At 41.8% G+C, this 21,507-nt stretch overlaps 1 protein-coding gene across 1 annotated transcript in view; it reads right to left on the reverse strand.

The window, feature by feature from the left end:
• LOC126108225 (uncharacterized) overlaps positions 1-10,443 on the reverse strand; it is a 927,355-nt gene extending 916,912 nt beyond the window's left edge. Inside the window, exon 1 of the mRNA XM_049913457.1 lies at positions 9,682-10,443. The gene's annotated coding sequence lies outside the window, so the exon portion shown is untranslated. The remainder of the gene's footprint in view (positions 1-9,681) is intronic.
• Between the last annotated feature and the right edge of the window lie 11,064 nt (positions 10,444-21,507).

Genomic DNA, 21,507 nt, shown 5'->3' on the forward strand with positions numbered 1-21,507 from the left:
CACCCAACGTGCTGTAGAAGGTGTAAGTCAACTACCCTGGCCAGCAAGATCTCCGGATCTGTCCCCCATTGAGCATGTTTGGGACTGGATGAAGCGTCGTCTCACGCGGTCTGCACGTCCAGCACCAACGCTGGTCCAACTGAGGCGCCAGATGGAAATGGCATGGCAAGCCGTTCCACAGGACTACATCCAGCATCTCTACGATCGTCTCCATCGAAGAATAGCAGCCTGCATTGCTGCGAAAGGTGGATATACACTGTACTAGTGCCGACATTGTGCATGCTCTGTTGCCTGTGTCTATGTGCCTGTGGTTCTGTCAGTGCGATCATGTGATGTATCTGACCCCAGGAATGTGTCAATAAAGTTTCCCCTTCCTGGGACAATGAATTCACGGTGTTCTTATTTCAATTTACAGGAGTGTAGCTCGCGACTTCAATAACAAGGTTCCCATTGGAGAGGCACGTCCTTTCGTCTACTAATCGCACGGTTTTGCGGTGCGGTCGCAAAACACAGATACTAAACTTATTACAGTGAACAGAGACGTCTATGAACGAACGGACAGATCATGACTTTGCGAAATTGAAGAAAATAAACTTTTCACTCGAGGGAAGATTTGAACCATGAACCTCTCGCTCCGCAGCTGCTCACGCTAACCACGGGACCACGGCGCTCCTTGTCTCACATTGTCCTTTATGTTGCCTATCTTCAGCATGAACTACTCAGTTTGTATATTTTGCTTAATTTTTCATACTTCCACACAACTTCTTCCTGTTTTCTCGATTGATCTGTGTTCAGTTTTTCAAGGCCTATCCACTCAGCCAACTTATAACTAAACCTGAGGGGGGTGCGATGGGGAGGTTCCCTTGTCAGTAGAGCCGTAATAAGTTATTAGTAGGCCTATGAACCGGGTGATGAAAAAGTCAGTATAAAATTGAAAACTGAATAAATCACGGAATAATGTAGATAGAGAGGTAACAATTGACACACATGCTTGGAATCACATGGGGTTTTATGAGAACCAAAAAAAATACAACAGTTCAAAAAATGTCCGGCAGATGGCCCTTCATCTGATCAGAATAGCAGTAATTAGCATAACAAAGTAAGACAAAGCAAAGATGAAGTTCTTTACAGGAAATGCTCAATATGTCCACCATCATTCCTCAACAATAACTGTAGTCGAGGAATAATGCTGTGAACAGCACTGTAAAGCATGTCAGGAGTTATGGTGAGGCATTGGCGTCGGATGTTGTCTTTCAGCATCCCTAGAGATGTCGGTCGATCACGATACACTTGCGACTTCAGGTAACCCCAAAGCCAATAATCGCACGGACTGAGGTCTGGGGACCTGGGAGGCCAAGCATGACGAAACTGGCGGCTGAGCACACGATCATTACCAAAAGACGCGCGCAAGAGATCTTTCAGGCGTCTAGCAATACGTGGTGGAGCGCCATCCTGCATAAACATCGTAACGTTCCAGCAGGTGTTTATCAGCCAGGCTGGGGATGATGCGATTATGTAACATATCGGCGTACCTCTCACCCGTCACGGTAGCAGTTACAAAACCAGAATCACGCATTTCCTCGAAGAAAAAAGGCCCGATAACGGTAGATGTGGTAAATACAACCCGTACCGTGACTTTCTCGTCGTGCAATGGGGTTTCCACGACAGTTCTAGGACTTTTGGTAGCCCATATTCTGCAGTTGTGGGCGTTGACAGACCCTCGGAAATGAGCTTCGTCGGTCCACAACACGTTACTCAACCAATCGTCATCTTCCGCCATCTTTTCAAACGCCCACACCGCAAATGCCCTCCGCTTCACTAAATCGCCAGGTAACAGTTCACGATGCCGGTGGATTTTGTACGGATAGCACCGGAGGATTCGCCTAAGTGCCAACCAAACAGTAGTGTACGGAATGCCGGCGCGACGTGCGACTGCACGAGCGCTGACTTCCCCGTGCGTAGACGAACCCGCTACAGTCTCCATTTCTTCCTGAACTGTCTCAGCAGCATTACGCCTTGTGCTCGGTCGGCCAATACGGGGTCTATCGTCTAAACAACCCGTGGCTTCGAACTTCGAAATCATTCTCGCCACAGCTGCATTTGTCGACGGACCTTTACCCGTTCGAATCCCCTTCCTACGGCGATAGGATCGTAACGCTGAACTAGCACATTCCCCATTCTGATAATACAGCTTCACTAAAAGCGCCTTTTCAGGTAACGTCAACATGCTGCGACTGCTGGAGCATCTGGTCCTCTCTCTCATTACAGCTCCTTTTATACACGATTGGCATGCGCAGTCACTGACGTTTTGCTGTCCAGCGCCATCTGTCGGACATTTTTTTGAACTTTTGTATTTTTTTGGTTCTAATAAAACCCCATGTCATTCCAAGCATGTGTGTCAATTTGTACTTCTTTATCTACATTATACCGTGGTTTATTAAGTTTTCAAATGTATACTGACTTTTTGATCACCCGGCACTTTCTATCATTGTAGGAGTACTAACTGTAGGTCTCCATAATAGCGGTTTCTAGAACAAGATGCAATTCTCGTTTGTACGTACGCACCTAGCTACGAGTTAACAGGTGTAGAAACATAGTTTGTCTGCTCAGACTTCAAGAAGAATATAATAATTCCAATCCCAAAGAAAGCAGGTGTTAACAGATGTGAAAATTACCGAACTATCAGTTTAATACGTCACAGCTGCAAAATACTAACGCGAATTCTTTACAGACGAATGGAAAAACTGGTGGAAGCCAACCTCGGGGAAGATCAGTTTGGATTACGTAGAAATATTGGAACACGTGAGGCAATACTGACCCTACGACTTATCTTAGAAGCTAGATTAAGGAAAGGCAAACCGACGTTTCTAGCATTTCTAGACTTAGAGAAAGCTTTTGACAATGTTGACTGGAATACTCTTTTCAAATTATGAAGGTCGCAGGTGTAAAATACAGGGAGCGAAAGGCTGTTTACAATTTCTTCAGAAACCAGATGGCAGTTATAAGAGTCGAGGGACATGAAAGGGAAGCAGTGGTTGGGAAGGGAGTGAGACAGGGTTGTAGCCTCTCCCAGATGCTATTCAATCTGTATATTGAACAAGCAGTAAAGGAAACAAAAGAAAAGTTTGGAGTAGGAATTAAAATCCATGGAGAAGAAATGAAAACTTTGAGGTTCGCCGATGACATTGTAATTCCGTCAGACACAGCAAAGGACTTGGAAGAGCAACTAAACGGAATGGATAGTGTCTTGAAAGGAGGATATAAGATGAACATCAACAAAAGCAAAACGAGGATAATGGAATGTAGTCGAATTAAGTCGGGTGATGTTGAGGGAATTAGATTAGGAAATGAGACACTTAAAGCAGTAAAGGAGTTTTGCTATTTGGGGAGCAAAATAACTGACGATGGTCGAAGTAGAGCGGATATAAAATGTAGACTGGCAATAGCAAGTAAAGCGTTTCTGAAGAAGAGAAATTTGTTAACATCGAGTACTGATTGAAGTGTGAGGAAGTCGTTTCTGAAAGTATTGGTATGGAGTGTGGCCATGTATGGAAGTGAAACACGGACGATAAATAGTTTAGACAAGAAGAGAACAGAAGGTTTCGAAATGTGGTGCTACAAAAGAATGCTGAAGATTAGATGGGTAGATCACGTAACTAATGAGGAGGTATTGAATAGAATTGGGGAGAAGAGGAGTTTGTGGCACGACTAGAAGAAGGGATTGGTTGGTAAGGCACATTCTGAGGCATCAAGGGATCACCAATTTAGTATTCGATGGCAGTGTGGAGGGTAAAAATAGTAGAGGGAGACCAAGAGATGAATACATTAAGCAGATTCAGAAGGATGTAGGTTGCAGTAGGTACTGGGAGATGAAGAAGCTTGCACAGCATAGAGTAGCATGGAGAGCTGCATCAAACCAGTCTCAGGACTGAAGACCACAACAACACCAACAATTGCACGATTGTAGTGTTCGTAGCGCACTACATATGGCAAACATAAATCCTTCTTTGATTAAAATAATACAAGAGATGTGTAAAGATAAAATTTGCCACGTGAAAGTTGGTAATAAACTTTCACAGAAATTTAGAACAAGCAAAGGCCTTTTACAGGGCTATCCCATGTCACCATCATTATTTAAAACCTATATCGATATTAGCCTTAGAATATGGTCACGTAAATGAAATAGTATGGGATCAGAAATAAGAGATGGAGTTTACCTGCATCATTTATTGTTTACTGATGATCAAGTAGTCGTAGCACAAGATGGGGAGGATGCTAACTATATGTGCAATCAACTAGCAGCAGCATACAAAACTTGGGGTTTGAAGATTAATTACCAAAAAACAGAATACTTGACTAATGATCCAGATGAGCTATACATTGAAGGAAAGAAAATCAAAAAGATAAACCCTTTTTGTTTTTCGGACTTCATTTTAGAAATCGAGGGAAAATCAGGGTCAAAAATCAATAAAAGAATTAGTAGCGGACGGAAGGCCATTGGGATGCTTAACTCAGTCTTATGGACCAGGAATGTAATGAGTAGAACTAAAAAATCAATATACAGATATGTATTATAGAGTGTGGTTCTATATGGAACGGAGACCTGGACAATTAACCTCATCATCATCATCATCATCATCAGTTAGGACTTATTATGCCTTTCAGCGTTCAGTCTGGAGCATAGCCCCCCTTATACAGTTCCTCCATGATCCCCTATTCAGTGCTAACATTGGTGCCTCTTCTGATGTTAAACCTATTACTTCAAAATCATTCTGAACCGAATCCAGGTACCTTCTCCTCGGTCTGCCCCGACTCCTCCTACCCTCTACTGCTGAATCCACGAGTCTCTTGGGTAACCTTGCTTCTCCCATGCGTGTAACATGACCACACCATCTAAGCCTGTTCGCCATGACTGCTACATCTATAGAGTTCATTCCCAGTTTTTCTTTGATTTCCTCATTGTGGACACCCTCCTGCCATTGTTCCCATCTACTAGTACCTGCAATCATCCTAGCTACTTTCATTCCGTAACCTCAACCTTGTTGATAAGATAACCTGAATCCACCCAGCTTTCGCTCCCATACAACAAAGTTGGTCGAAAGATTGACCGGTGCACAGATAACTTAGTCTCGGTACTGACTTCCTTCTTGCAGAAGAGAGTAGATCGTAGCTGAGCGCTCACTGCATTAGCTTTGCTACACCTCGCTTCCAGTTCTTTCACTGTGTTGCCATCCTGTGAGAATATGCATCCTAAGCACTTGAAACCGTCCACCTGTTCTAACTTTGTTCCTCCTATTTGGCACTCAATCCGTTTATATTTCTTTCCCACTGACATTACTTTCGTTTTGGAGATGCTAATCTTCATACCATAGTCCTTACATTTCTGATCTAGCTCTGAAATATTACTTTGCAAACTTTCAATCGAATCTGCCATCACAACTAAGTCATCCGCATATGCAAGACTGCTTATTTTGTGTTCACATATCTTAATCTCACCCAGCCCGTCTATTGTTTTCAACATATGATCCATAAATAATATGAACAACAGTGGAGATAGGTTGCAGCCTTGTCTTACCCCTGAAACTACTCTGAACCATGAACTCAATTTACTGTCAACTCTAACTGCTGCCTGACTATCCATGTAAAGACCTTTAATTGCTTGCAAAAGTTTGCCTCCTATTCCATAATCTTGTAGAACAGACAATAACTTCCTCCTAGGAACCCGGCCATATGCCTTTTCTAGATCTATAAAGCATAGATACAATTCCCTGTTCCACTCATAACACTTCTCCATTATTTGCCGTAAGCTAAAGATCTGGTCTTGACAACCTCTAAGAGGCCTAAACCCACACTGATTTTCATCTAATTGGTCCTCAACTAATACTCGCACTTTCATTTCAACAATACCTGAGAAGATTTTACCCACAACGCTGATTAAAGAGATACCTCTGTAGTTGTTACAATCTTTTCTGTTTCCATGTTTAAAGATTGGTGTGATTACTGCTTTTGTCCAGTCTGATGGAACCTGTCCCGACTCCCAGGCCATTTCAATTATCCTGTGTCGCCATTTAAGACTTGACATTCCACTGTATTTGATGAGTTCGGACTTAATTTCATCCACCCCAGCCGCTTTATTGCACTGCAATCTATTGACCATTTTTACCACTTCCTCAAATGTGATCCTATTTCCATCATCATTCCTATCCCATTCTACCTCGAAATCTGAAACATTACTGATCGCATTTTCACCTACATTGAGCAACTCTTCAAAATATTCCCTCCATCTGCCCAAGGCATCCACAGGATTCACCAGCAGTTTTCCTGACCTGTCCAAAATACTTGTCATTTCCTTCTTACCTCCCTTTCGAAGACTGCGAATTACACTCCAGAATGGTTTTCCAGCAGCTTGACCCATAGTCTCCAACCTGTTTCCAAAGTCTTCCCACGATTTCTCCTTGGATGCTGCAATTATCTGTTTGGCTTTGTTTCTTTCTTCAACATAACTTTCTCTGTCTACCTGGGTTCTGGTATGTAGCCATTTTTGATACGCCTTCTTTTTCCTTTTACAGGCTGCCTTGACCGTATCATTCCACCAAGCTGTTTGCTTCATCCTACTTTTACACACTACTGTTCCAAGACATTCTTTAGCCACTTCTAGTACTGTGTCCCTGTACCTTGTCCATTCCTTTTCCAATGACTGTAATTGACTACATTCAACTAACTGGTACCTTTCTGAGATCGCTGTTATGTACTTGTGCCTGATTTCCTTATCCTGAAGTTTCTCCACTCTTATCCTCCTACATATGGACCTGACCTCCTGCACTTTCGACCTCACAATCCCAATTTCACTGCAGATTAAATAATGATCAGTGTCATCAAAGAATCCCCTGAATACACGTGTGTCCCTCACAGCCTTCCTGAATTCCTGATCTGTTATTATATAGTCAATGACAGATCTGGTTCCCCTGCCTTCCCAAGTATACCGGTGAATGTTCTTATGTTTAAAAAAGGAGTTTGTGATTACTAAGCCCATACTGGCACAGAAATCCAAGAGTTGTTTCCCGTTCCTGTTGGCCTCCAATTAACCTGAAGGACATTAAAAAATTACAGGCTCTGGAGATGGACTTCTGGAGAAAATCGCAAGACTCTCCAGGAAAGAGAAGTAAGGAACACCGAAATAATACGGAGAATGGAAATAAAAGAAAGAATATATGACGTAATGGATAGGAAGAAATTACAGTGGTACGGGCATTTACGAAGAATTGAGGAAGCTAGAAAACCAAAATTGATACTGGAGTGGGAACCGGAGGTGGAGAAGAAGAAAAGGACGACCAATGACCATCTGGCTCCAAAATGTACAGCACACAATGAGGAGAATGGGCGCAAAGGAAGAGGAGACAAATGGTTCAAATGGCTCTGAGCACTATGGCCATCAGTCCCCTAGAACTTAGAACTAATTAAACCTAACTAACCTAAGGACATCACACACATCCATGCCCGAGGCAGGATTCGAACCTGCGACCGTAGCAGTCGCGCGGCTCCGGACTGAGCGCCTAGAACCGCGAGACCACCGCGGCCGGCCCGAAGAGGACAGACACAAAAATCGAAACACCTGGAGGAATATTTTGAAAATATAGTTTAAGAACTGTTATTCTTTGTATTGTAATTTGCGAGTAAATTATTATGTTATGAGGAAAAGCTCAAAATAAAATAAAAAATATTCACGATTACACGGAAAGGAATTTTTTTTTTCTATATTACGTTACAGACACAAGTCTTTTTTGTTTTCGTTTCTGATAGGAAACTGCCAAAATGAATACCCGGATAATGTCGGGTTTGCCACCTGGTTAATGAATATGAGGTCAGCCTATTATGCAAAACCCAAATTTTTCGTGTTTCAGCAGCTCTGTGTCATCTTATTAGGTTTTTCCTTATTCAAATGTGTGAAATGTGAACATATTTTAAATAATAACTAATCTACGAAATTTAAGCCTAAAGACGGTTTTTGTTTGTTTTGTCATTACCTTAATGTTACATTACACGGTTACGCAGGACCATTTGCACATTATCACGCACTGATGGCTTGTCATTTGCAACCAAGTGGTGATAACGTGAATTTGGTTGACGAATTAACACATCACTTTATGATTAAATGTAATTTTCTTGTGTCAAGATATTTCGCGCATATATTTCTTTGGCACAGAGCCACGCACAAATAAAACATATTTTGCAGAATTTTGTTTGTAACTAATAATTTTTATTTCACCAAAACACGGTATAAATGTAATGATTCTGTGTCCCAATCTAGTTAGCGTTCACTTTTTCTCAAGTGAGTTTGGCACCGACTTTGAAATATGTTTACCTTCTATTTTTCTCTCTCTCTCTCCCTCTGTGTGTGTGTGTATGTGTGTGTGTGTGTGTGTGTGTGTGTGTGTACTTACTGGCTGTACACACATATTTGAGGAGTTCCTTTAATCTAGCAAAGGGTGTGCCTTTGTATAGTGTAGTGTATTCACTTATAACCTCTTTTCCTTACGATACTGCCTTCTGGATGTGGAAGTTTTCTCTATTGTTAGTTTATGGTATACGCTGTAGCTGCATCTAGTATTTTTCAGTCTGTTTCTATTGTAAAATGTTTACCGCTCTGAGGTCTTCTGAATATCTAGTTTCAAAGTTACTGCATTTAGTCCTATGTATACTGACTGCGACGTGTTGCATGCAAGTTCACATACGACTGACCTGAATGTAGCATTATTACTCATCAATATGGAATATACGTCTGCATTTTCCTTGTTTTCCATCTGTTTAGTGTTTGCAATGTACCCCGCGTAACCTCACTGTAGACTCTGTGTTTTACGTTTTTAATGACGTAATGTTTACGTGAATGGTACACTGCGATGCGTTTTTGAACAGGTCTTACTGAGAGGAAATGGACTGCCGAATAAACAAATTTGGGCTGCTACTGTTGATTATCTTTGTAACGAACGAAATTATAAGGAAGGCAGACATGCTGGTTAATGTCCTCATTGTAGCTAAACAACATTTTCTTGATACGTTTTTATTTTCATAAATCGGACACTCTCTATTTCATAAAATAATAGGCTAGTTTGATGTTTGACACTCCTTCCCCCGCTGAAATCTTGACTGATCTGTAGAGTAGCTTAAGTTTAAGGTTTGGTTGAATGGTGATAATGTGGTTTACAGCCAGCGGAGCTAACAAATGTGAATGCCAAAGAAAGGCTGCGGTAACATACTGACCTATAGCGTATCCTAATGTTTACTTCAGCGGCATATTTAAAAAATTAAAACTACTGGGTATATTAGGTAACGGACAAGTCTCCGACGCGTATTTTCATGCCTGTTACGCAAACACATCGTATATGAACTACGAAAAATGCAGAGGAGGCCATGTACGTAATTTTTGGTAAATAACATATAATCTTATGATAAACAGGAATATCTGGAACTATTTTGCCAGTCATTTGGAAATTTTCGCTGTGCGTGAGAGTAGCGATAAATGTACACTAAGATAAGATACAAGTGCGCCGAATGAAACAGGACATCAGGCAAGTCTCTACAAATACGTCACTCGCTTGAAACAACTTCCCGTCGAAAGCATGCTATTCAGCGATAAGCAGTCGACTATAAGCCAAACAAAAGACGTACACGAAATTCACTTACCTAAAATGGCGGCACCGTTGTTGACCGATGAGTTTCAGCTGTTGCGTACTTCGCCAAAACTCTTACGTCACCCATCCATCGGGAACAACGCTTAACTGATAACACTCCCACTTAATCGCCGAACTCCGGAGATAGCACACAGAAAGGGACAGATCCAATAAAAGTTGTAAAGGGGCCCTGAGTTAGGTTTCACTGTCCACAGAAGTTTGAGCAACTGAACACTCCTGTATTATAATACGTTCTCTTGTCTGCAACGAACAGTCCGACACATTTACTGCTTCAATGAGACACTCTCTCCGATGCTATTCTCAGAATTTACGTAACTTTTCAGTCTATGACACGTGCAATTGCGAAGGTCAACAATACCAAGAACCAGTTTTATCTCTGTCTGTCAGTTCTCGGCTAATGAAACGGCGGCACATCCCAGTTGAAACGAAAAGTTTCTTCTCACTGTCGATCAACAGCGAATGAGATGCAACGGTTATTCACATTCGTCGCCGGTAGCGAAGCAAACACGGGAATCACTTCAAATTGTGAAGAAATGCGACAGCATGTAGTCCGTATTCCGGTTCCTTTTCTATGTTTTCTCGTCTTCATTGGATTGCGCTAGTTTACACTCGTTATGCCATATTTGTCCTTGAAGTAATCTCTGAGGCAGACGTTTCAACCGGATATTTGGGAACTTCTTCAGGCGCTTTGTTCATTGTCTTCTTGCCGCGAATAACTCGCAGACAGGGGTTATTTGTAGCGCGTCTATAAATATTCTACGTAGAGGCCCGCACAGCAATGATGTGTTTGTTCATCTTCCGCAGTCGCTGCAAGAGCTCAGTCACATCCGTCGTGAAGAAACGCACACGCTCACTCACACATATGTTACGCGCTCCGTGCGCAATGTAATATGCACAAGTCTGTCTGCAGAGTCAACACAACACTTGAGTGCCTACCCGTGTTTGGAAAGTCGCACAGAAAATATTATTTCCCGCCTCTGTGTATTTCTATGTCACTCGCGTTAGCAAGTCTCTTCGTACAGCGAAAAGGCACAGCTGGGCGTAAGAAAAAAAAAAAAAATTGGGTGGGGGGCACAAGAACGCCGGAACAAATGCGGCACGAAGCGCACTCCACAAAGAAAACACGAAGTCGAGAAAGGGGAGAACGCGGAAACAACGAAGAAGAGAGCCGGTGAGCGGTTAGAACACGCCGAGAGGAAGAACCGGGTCACTTCCGTACCGCGGACGGGGGAGAAAGAGAACGGAACGCGAAGAAAGAGAGAGCGAGCGAGTCGCGAAATCCGCCAGCGAATATTTTCGTATCGTTCGGTGGCTGTTGCGCGCGTGGCCCGAGCGGAGCGGCGCCGAAGTGTCGCGAAGTTGCCCGAGCGGAGCTCGCGACTCGACTGAGCGTCTTATCTCCGGCGGCATTCTACTGTCCCGGCAGTCGTAATCTGGCCGCGGCGCTGATAACACCAGGTGCGGCGCGCACGTGAGCGGATGGTTGGATAAGGGGGGGGGGGGAGGGATTTGCGAGAGCACTAGGAGAAAGGAGGGGAGGGGAGGGAGAGAGGGAGAGGGAGGAGTGGCGGTGGGATTACGGCCAGCTGGCAGATGCGCCGGCAAGCCACTTTCAGCGTAGGCATAATCGCTAGCCGCTGGCAAAGGCGCTCGACGAGAGATACAATTCTCATTTTGTCGCCCGTAATAAGATTCTGCGTCGAAATCTGGCGACTGGCCGCTTCAGCTACACGACAGCTTCATCTACGATGGAGACCTAGAAAATTTTTGAATGCCATGATTCTCAAAACAAATGACATTCGTATATGTTTTCAGGTTCTTCTGGGGCCCTCACACGCTCAATATTTATTTTGCAAAAAAAAAATTGTGTCAATATATTGCGCGAGCGGATGGGTCACGAACAGCGCAATATTATTGCGCAATATCTACGCCCAGGGCTCGTCAATTAGAGCCGACCGCTGTGGCCCAGCGGTTCTAGACGCTTCAGTTCGGAACCGCGCTGCTGCTATGGTCGCAGGCTCGAATCCTGCCTCGGGCACGGATGTTTATGATGTCCTCAAGTTAGTTAGGTTTAAGTAGTTCTAAATCTAGAGGACTGATGACCTCAGATGTTGTCCCATAGTGCTTAAAGCCATTTGAACCATTAGTCAATTAGAACTCTGTATCTATATCAATACTCTGCAAGCCACTGTGAAGAGCATGGCAGAGGGTACGTACGTGTATGCCAGTTTATTAGAGCCTTGTCCCGTTCAAGAATGGAGAGCGTGAAAAATGATTGAATGCCTCTGTGCCTGCTGTAGTTAATCTGAATTACATTCTAGAAGATAGGTTAACACCCAGCAAGAAAAAAAAGAAAAAAAATATCATCAACATCGTTTGGTTGCAGATGACAAGCTACCTATAATAATTAACACACAAGTGATCCAGAAAATTCATGCACACTAAAGGTATTTACGAAAAGAAACGATCTGTTGTTTGAACTAAAAATGCACATAATTTCATAATCATTTAACAAAAATTTTCACATTTCAGAATAAATAAAAACGAAAACCCACTGATGATGGCACAGTGGTCCCGAAATGTGCTTTGGTACTGAGAAAAACGGTGTGGACCTCACATCCAACAACTTTAACTGCAAACACGGCCAATACAAGGAGCTGCAAATCAAAATGATGGATAAATCTACTCTCATCTTCACATTCCGTATCGGAGAGAGGGGTGGCGGGCGGGGGTTGTCATACAACGGTTGTCCAGAAAGTAAGTTCGTATAGGTCGCGAATGGAACCCATAGTGATAAGCAGAAATACTTTCTTTGGAACAGTTAGCTACACCTGTCAACTACTCTCCACATTCATCGGACTTAGACATTACTCGTAGCGGTTTTTTTTGGTAATTTATTGGTCTTTGGAATTAACCATATAGCCAGAGAGATCATTAACTACAAATTTGGTATACAATATACCAATATTGTGGTATACAATATACCACACATAACATAGGCATTAGAAAATATATAATTCCAGTTAAACTGTGTGGTATACTTCGTACATTCACACATTTAACACAAGCCACATGTCACAACTTCTCACGCAGGAACCTTTGTATCTGACTTATAACTAGAAATTCGTTTCTTGCAGAAAATGGTACAACGCCCAATTACAGAAACGCTAATTAACAACCCTTTGTTGTAACTGAAGTACTAAAATTAGTCATCCTGGCGGTTACGGCCGCTACTGACTACAAAATTTACACTTGTGACAATTGATCAACAGGAATGTCATGTGAATAATAATATTTATCGTGAAATAGAGACTAAATGAAAGAATACGATAGGATACGCAACAAAAACATGAAAGAAAGAAATGCAAAATAATTAATAACGAAGGTTAAAGCCCAGATGGTAAATTGGCCAAAACATTTACCATAGAAGAGTGTTGTAGCTTCATCGAAAATTAAGGTCGATGTGACTACAACGTAACTCGGAAATGGAAATGTTAGCTTCAGTTGGTATCTAGTCGCTCTCTACTACTATTACTATAGCAGCATGTACGTAAGCGCTACTAGATTGTTTTAAGCTAATCGCAAGTTTTATAGTTTTGCGATATAGACTGAAGTATTATTCAGAAGTCATATGTGTGTGTGTGTGTGTGTGAAATCTTATGGGACTTAACTGCTAAGGTCATCAGTCCCTAAGCTTACACACTACGTAACCTAAATTATCCTAAGGACAAAAACACACATCCATGCCCGAGGGAGGACGCGAACCTCCGCCGGGACCAGCCGCACAGTCCATGACTGCGGTGCCTTAGACCGCTCGGCTAATCCCGCGCGGCTCATACTAAAGCAAAGTCATTTTTACCGTTAGCAAGATAACAGGATACGGAGATTTGCGACGAAATTAAATCGTGTGACGTTTGTGATGGGACTTTAGCCTTCGTAATGCTAAATAAGCAACATTCAAGGACATTGAAAAGGAAAGATCGCCGACAGAAAAACAATTACTAGTCTCGACAAGGTAACAGACAAACGCAAACACGAAGAACGTACAATTGCGCCGAGTTGTCAGAAGTTGTCGTCAACGACAGGATTACTGATGCAAACGGAAGCAATTCCCTGAGTGGGAGATCCCGTGCGTGCTCAGCGTAGGAACAATTAATTACGAGGAACAATGAAATTGGATTCAAATTGTAATTCTTCCTGTCGCCTACATAACTGAATAGACATTATCGTGTTTATTAGTTAAAATTAATTGACTGTTAGAATATTGTGAAGTGAAAAGTGAATTCATGATTAATTAACAGTGAACAGTCATCGATTTGTCCCAAGATTACGACGCATTCTGAACATTGCTTAAGTATATGTTATCTCTGGATTTAAATGGTTCAAATGGTTCTGAGCACTATGGGACTTAACATCTGAGGTCATCAGTCCCCTAGAATGTAGAACTACTTAAACCTAACTAACCTAAGAACAACACACACATCCATGCCCGATGCAGGATTCGAACCTGTGACCGTAGCGGTCGCGCTGTTCCACACTCAGGCGCCTAGAACCGCTCGGTCACACCGGCCGGCTCTGGAATTGCGTCCTGTAGTTATTGAACACGCGACGCAGCGACGTCTTGACCACGGTATAACAATTTATTAACTTAACATCTTCCCAATTCCATAAATTGGCTACGACTTGTGTGATGGATTGAAGATTGAAGCCTTTGTTGTTGTTGTTGTGGTCTTCAGTCCTGAGACTGGTTTGATGCAGCTCTCCATGCTACTCTATCCTGTGCAAGCTTCTTCATCTCCCAGTAACTACTGCAACCTACATCCTTCCGAATCTGTTTAGTGTCTTCATCTATTGTTCTCCCTCTACGATTTTTACCTTCAACGCTGCCCTCCAATACTAAATTGGTGATCCCTTGATGCTTTAGAAATTGTCCTACCAACCGGTCCCTTCTTCGAGTCAATTTGTGCCACAAATTTCGCTTCTCACCAGTCCTATTCAATACCTCATCATTAGTTATGTGATCTACCCATGTAATCTTCAACATTCTTCTGTAGCACCACATTTCAAAAGGTTCTATTCTCTTCTTGTCCAAACGGTTTATCGTCCATGTTTCACTTCCATACACGGCTACACTCCATATAAATACTTTCAGAAAAGACTTCCTGACACTTAAATCTATACTCGGTGTTAACAAATTTCTCTTCTTCAGAAACGCTTTCCTTGCCATTGCCAGTCTACATTTTATATCCTCTCTGGTTCGACCATCATCAGTTATTTTGCTCCCCAAATACCAAAACTCCTTTACTACTTTAAGTGTCTCATTTCCTAATCTAATTCCTTCAGCATCAACTGACTTAATTAGACAACATTCCATTATCCTCGTTTTGCTTTTGTTGATGTTCATCTTATATTCTCCTTTCAAGACACTAAGCCTATCCATTCCGTTCAGCTGCTCTTGTAAGTCCTTTGCTGCCTCTGACAGATTTACAATGTCATCAGCGAACCTCAAAGTTTTTATTTCTTCTCCATGGATTTTAATAACTACTCCGAACTTTTCTTTTGTTTACTTTACTGCTTGCACAATATACACATTGAATAGTATCGGGGAGAGGCTACAAACCTGTCTCACTCCCTTCCCAACCACTGCTTCCCTTTCATACCTCTCGACTCTTATAACTGCCATCTGCTTTCTGTACAAATTGTAAATAGCCTTTCGCTCCCTGTATTTTACCCCTGCCACCTTTAGAGTTTGAAAGATAGTATTCCAGTCAACATTGTCAAAAGCTTTCTCTAAGTCTACAAAAGCTAGAAACGGAGGTTTACCTTTCCTAAATATTTCTTCTAACATAAGTCATAGGGTCAGTAGTATTGCCTAATGTGTTCCAACATTTCTACGGAATCCAATCTGATCTTCCCCGATGTCGGCTTCTACCAGTTTTTCCACTCGTCTGTAAAGAATTCGCGTTAGTATTTTGCAGCTGTGACTTATTAAACTGATAGTTCGCTAATTTTCGCATCTGTCAACACCTGCTTTCTTTGGGATTGGAATTATTATATTCTTCTTGAAGTCTGAGGGTATTTCGCCTGTCTCATACGTCTTGCTCACCAGATGGTGGAGTTTTGTCAGGACTGGCTCTCCCAAGGCTGTCAGTAGTTCTAATGGAATGTTGTCTACTCCCGGAGCTTTGTTGCGACTCAGGTCTTTCAGTGCTCTGTCAAACTCTTCACGCAGTATAATGTCTCCCATTTTGAAACATCACATTAGAAAAATTATACAAGACTGTGCTTAAACTGACACACAATATTTTTAGCGCAACGCAATCTGACTTTCAAAAATCCCTACAAAAGAATGGCCCTGACTAACATTAACCTTTCACAAATCACTTACCTCACAAAAATCTTCGTTACTCAAGCTACCGCAATACAGCGAGCGCCACTACTGCCAGCTAAATAAAAGATTCAAACTACTGAAGTGAGTAACTACTGATAGGCATAGTTAGCAAATGAAAGATTTTAATAGAGAACAAACAATGTATTTACCTTAATAGTGTTGAAAAATCATAATATACATAGCAGTTCATGATATCCAGTATTACAAATTTCAAAACTCCGCCATCTCTCTCCCCACATCCACCACTGCTGGCGGCTCACCTCCAACTGCGCAACGCTACGCGCTGTTAACATCCAGCTGCCGCTGCCCAACACTGCAATGGCAGACAACAATGCAAACTAGCCACAGACTGCACACACCACAGCCAGTACTTTTCATACAGAGCGCTACGTAACGTTGCCAATAAGAAAACATAAACAGCCTACTTACAATTTCATCTTCATCTACGACCTCTTCTTCTTCCATAATATTACCCTCAAGTACATCGCCCTTGTATAGACCCTCTATATACTCCTTCCACCTTTCTGCTTTCCCATCTATGCGTAGAACTGGTTCTCCGTCTGAGCTCTTGGTATTCATACAGGTGGTTCTCTTTTCTCCAAACGTCTCTTTCATTTTTCTGTAGGAAGTACCTATCTTACCTCTAGTGATGTATCCCTCTACATCCTTACATTTGTTCTCTAGTCATCCGTGCTTAGCCATTTTGCATTTCCTGTCGATTTCATTTTTGAGATGTCTGTATTCCTTTCCGCCTGCTTTATTTATTGCATTTTTGTATTTTCTCGTTTCATCAGTTAAATTCAATATCACTTCTGTTACCCAAGGATTTCTACTCGCCGTCATCTCTGTATCTACTTGATCGTGTGCTGCCATCACTATTTCATCTGTCAAAGCTACCCATTCTTCTTCTACCGTATTTCTTTCCCACGTTCTTGTCAGTCGTTCCCTAATGCTCCCTCTGAAACTCTCTACAATGTCTGGTTCTTTCACTTTATCCAGATCCGACCTCCTTAAATTCCTGCCTTTCTGCAGCTTTAATCTGCAGTTCATGACCAATAGATTGTGGTCAGAGTCCACATCTGCTCCTGGAAATTTCTTACAATTTAAAACCTGGTTGCGAAATCTCTGCCTTACCATTATGTAATCTGTCTGAAACCTTCCAGTGTCTCCAGGCCTCTTCCACATTCTTTCATGATTCTTAAACCAAGTGTTAGCTATGATTGAATTATGTTCTGTTCAAAATTTTACCAGGTGGCTTCCTATTTCATTCCTTACCACCAGTCCGTATTCACCTACTACTTTTCCTTCTCATCCTTTTGCTACTATCGAATTCTACTCCACCATGACTATTAAATTCTCGTCTCCCTCAACTATGTGAATAATTTCTTTTGTCTCATCATACGTTTCTTGAGTCTCCTCATCTGCAGAGTTAGTTGGCATATAAACTTGTACTACTGTGGTAGGCGTGGGCTTCGTGTCTTTCTTGGCTACAATAATGTGTTCACTATGTTGTTGGTAGTAGCTTACCCGCACTCCTATTTTTTTTTATTCATTATTAAACCTACTCCTGCATTACCCCTGTTTGATTTTGTATTTATAAGCCTGTATTCACCTGACCGGAAGTCTTGTTCCTCCTGCCACCGAACTTCACTAATTCCCACTATATCTAACTCTAACCTATCCTTTTCCCTTTTTAAATTTGCTATCCTACCTGCACGATTAAGGGATCTGACATTCCACGCTCCGATCCGTAGAACGGCGGTTTTCTTTTTCCTGATAATGACGTCCTCTCGAGTAGTCCCCGCCCGGAGATCCGAATGGGGAACTATTTTTTACCGCTGGAATATTATACCAGGCGGACGCCATCGTCATTTAACCATACAGTAGAGCTACATGCCCTCGGTAAACATTGCAGCTATAGTTTCCCTTTGCTTTCAGCCGTTCGCAGTACCAGCACAGCAAGGCCGTTTTGGTTATTGTTTCAAGGCCAGATCAGCCAATCATCCAGACTGTTGCCCCTGCAACTACTGAAAAGGCTGCTGCCCCTCTTCAGGAACCACACGTTTGTCTGGCCTCTCAACAGATACCCCTCCGTTGTGGTTGCACCTACGGTACGGCTATCTGATTCGATGAGGCTCACCAACGGCAAGGTCTATGGTTCGTTGGGGGGGGGGGGAGGGGGGAGGGGGGTGAAGGGGAGATTAGTGAGGGACTAATCAGGACCTAGTCTAAAAACGAATTTTAAAGTTTGCAGCGATTTTGTTATCACGTACAAGCTTCGCAAAGGTCCTCGCTTTTGCGTGGTTAAGCCACTATTAGAGACAAATCTAGGATAGTAAAACAGGATTGCCACCAACCCTAGCCTTTCCTATCTATTAAGAATGAGTGAACTGAAACATAAGTTGAATAATTAATTCAATGGGCAATATTAATTTCATTTAAATTAATTCGGACGATGGATTAACGTAATTGAAATGCCAGTGACTTGAAATATTATTCATTGCTTTGTAGCTGAACATTCTGCTCTTATTAATTTATCTGGTTACAGTCCTTCCGAGGGGACATATAACAGGCGTACAAAATCACAATTTTCAAAAATGGGAAAGACACTTAAATAAATTTAAATGACAGAACAGGACAGAATTTGGCACCTTGTCCCTCATAAGAGCATCCAACAATATCAGTGAATGCCAAGCAGAATAACTGCTTGCGTAAGGGCCAGAAGTGGACCAACACGTTAATATTGTTTGAGGAATTTGCGAGGTGTAGGAGGGAGCAATACGTAGGTACATTAAAAAGAACTGTTGGAGGTCGGCCTGTAACTGTTAATGTAAAAAATAAGCCAGGCCTAACAATTATACTTTCGGGGCTTGTAATATTTGTGTCGAATGAAATGGCTACAGCTGATGAGGCTGTCTTGTCGCGACTTAATGTTGTTCACACTAATTGTCGTATCGGTCATTGTTTGTCTCTGAAGAAAGAGATGATTTTTTTTTAAATCGTAATCATTATTTTTTCTGTAAAGGTACGTCATGTCTACCGATATCTGTCCCATTCGGGTAATTACTTCGTCGCGCGATTATTCTTTTATTTTATTTTATTTTATTTCCTCCTCCTCCTCTTCGCGGATGGATCAGTTAGGACCATGCGTAATCAACATTTGTCGGCCTTCCTTTTCGCCCAGTATTCCTTCATAAGCAACGAATGGGCTTGCTTTCGTTACGTAGACCACGTATGTCGGTTAGTTTTTCTCTCTTCTTCCTCAAAATCCCGAGTGTTTGTGATTTTTCTGATTTCATTTCTGTCATGTAGATTTGGAGACCCTAATTCTCTCAGGTCTTTTTCCGTCTGTTTGTACCAGTTCGGTCTTGTAGTTTTGTTCTTTAAAAATGTATGGATTTTGTGTTGTTAATCTGTTTGAGTTCATTCTTTGTAAATGCCCCATGAATTGGATTCTTCTCATGCGTATTGTGTCTTATTTTGGGGATGTTTTTATATATTTCTGCATTGGGTTTTGGATAATGCACACCATCTTTAGTTCTTGGTCAGAGGATTTTCCTCATTACTTTACGTTCTTTCACTTCTAATTCGCCTTTTAGTGTTCTGTGTTGAAGGTTTAGTGTTTCAGATGCGTAGAGAGCTTCGGATTTAATTACTGTTGTGTAGTGTCGTATTTTACAGTTCCACGAGAGACTCTTTTTGTTGTAAATGTTAACTGAAACGCCGTCTCCATTTTCTGGACTCTTGATCTGACAGATTTCTTTTCATTACAATTTTCTGCAGTCAATTCACCTAAATATTTAAATTCTTCTACTCGAGAGATGTACGAGTAGTTATTACCAGTTTTGAGATCAGAAGGTGCATCTTTGATGTCAGTCTTAAATTTTTTATTTAATTTTATTGTCGTAGAGTGAACCTAGGAAACAACTTAAAGTGGAACGGTCAAGTAAATAGTGTTTTGGTCAGGCCAAACGAAGCTGCTTTTGTTAGCTTAGCACTAAGAAGATGTAACAAATCTACTAAAGAGGAGACTGGCTACACTACGCTTATCCTCCCTCTTCTGGAGTATTGCTGCTCGGTTTCGGATCCTTACTGGATAGGATTGACGGAATTCATCAAGAAAGTTTAACGAAGAGCGAAAAATTGGAGAGCGTGTCACGAATATGAAACGCAGGTTGGGGTGGCAGTCATGAAAACAAAGGCGTTTTTCGCTGCGACGAGATGTTTGCGTGAAATTTGAATCACCAACTTTCTCCCTCGAACGCGAAAATATTTTCGTTACTACCAGCTGCATAGCGAGGAATGACCATCGTGATAGAATGAGAGAAATCAGAGCTCTCACTCGAAGATTCAAGTGTTCGTTTTTGCCACGTGATAAAATCGCAGCAGGCAAATGCGGAAATGGTTTCTTTGCAAGGGCACGGCCGACTTCCATCCCCATCTTTGACACAATCCGAGCTTGTGTTCCATCTCTAATGACCTCGATGTCGACGGGACGTGTGAAGGCGTTGCTAATTACGCATATAAAATTATTTCGTGCTTTTCTTTAGATTTCTATTTTTTTTTCTTTTGTTTATATGGGCATTTCTAATTGTGATTATGTAACATTCTACTGTGGTTTTTAAATGTAAAGATGTGATTATTTCGTTTGCCAATGGATAAATATGTTTCTTACTTTGTACCTGTGGTAAAGTTTGTAAAGTTCTCTTTTGGAGTATTATTAACTGTAAAAAATGCAGTCAATAACATTTATAAAGATTTATGTTATTTACGATAACAATATAACATCTATAGACAGGGGACAGCGATAGTGATATCGATAGTAGATAGTTGGTTGTGTAGTAGAGGGGATGGTGGATGGTGTCTGTGAAGCGTGCGCGGAAAAATAGTACTGTGTTTTATGAAAAGCATACGTAATTCTATGGACAGTGATACCGAACTATCAGATTGTTAATTCTCTTTACCACTGCGGTATGTAACGCCATCGCCAGCGAACATTATTGCAAATAAACCGGACTGTGAAAGTGCCGCTAGCAATAACTTTGTTGTGGCCGACACGAACAGTGCTTTTATGCGAATGAACTTTGCTGATATTGGTTTTGGGTGGTGGAACTGTTGTCTATCACATTCTATCAAGCCGTGAAAGTGAAGACTTTAGTTAACTGTACAATATAAACCACTTTCAGTGTCGTTGTCGAAGTTTGAGATGCGAGAACAGAGTGGACATTGTTTACGGTGTGCTTGACACACGAAGAGCAATTCTATGAACTGTGTATTTGCGGCTAAGACTATATGAATGTGACGAACTGTGTAATTATGGACGATACCGTCACGGACAGTGCATAAAGTGTAAAAACGAGCGATGTCTGCGTAATGTACTTTGAAAGAGAGGACTCGTATACCGGCGTCTTGTGGTTTGTTAATCAC

The sequence above is a fragment of the Schistocerca cancellata genome, chromosome 11, assembly GCF_023864275.1.
Source record: "Schistocerca cancellata isolate TAMUIC-IGC-003103 chromosome 11, iqSchCanc2.1, whole genome shotgun sequence".
Classification (NCBI taxonomy): Eukaryota; Metazoa; Arthropoda; class Insecta; order Orthoptera; family Acrididae; genus Schistocerca; species Schistocerca cancellata.